A 689-nucleotide genomic window follows, 5' to 3' on the forward strand; every position below is an offset into this window, starting at 1 on the left:
GGCTGCCCCTAGCTACAAAGAGGGCTGGAAAATCAGAGAATGTCATTGTACAGGCCAGCCACCCAGGTCAAACGCAGTCCACAGGGGGCTGAGCCCACTGCTGCCCTCGACAAACCTGGAGTTCTGTTAGCAAGGAAGAAAAGGAAATGAGGCTGAGCAGCAAGAAAACAGGGTCTGCCACTTCCAGGTGCTCAGCAGAACCAAAACCCCTGAGGCACTCTTACACTCAGGCCTCTCCCCAACACACAAACTTGGCCACCACCGCCAGTTTCCCTGAGACGTCCCTCTCCTACAGGCAAGATCCATGCTCTTTCTCCTTTCTCCCTCGGTGTTATGTACTTATTTCCATTAGAAGTATGAAGGCTACCATAGCAGTGGATGGGCTACACTGTGACTGCTCTCAGTTATGCATGCATTCATTCACTCCACAACTCTGAGACTCTGCTATTTGCCAGAGCTGTTAAGAGCTGGGACCTCAGTAGTGAACAAGCTAGATCATCAGGTTTGATCCCTGCCCTCACGGAGCTTTCAGTCTAACAGGAGAGATCACCAGACAAGCAAGATTATGAGAGAGAGCAGGCCACTTCCCCAGGCCGTGAACGATTGCACAGTAGACCTACCTTATGTCTCACCCAGAACCTAGCCTAACACCTCAGCAGACAAGATGCACCAAGACCTGACATGACATT

This window comes from Tupaia chinensis, unplaced genomic scaffold (genome assembly GCF_000334495.1).
Source record: "Tupaia chinensis unplaced genomic scaffold, TupChi_1.0 Scaffold145814_1, whole genome shotgun sequence".
Lineage (NCBI taxonomy): Eukaryota > Metazoa > Chordata > Mammalia > Scandentia > Tupaiidae > Tupaia > Tupaia belangeri.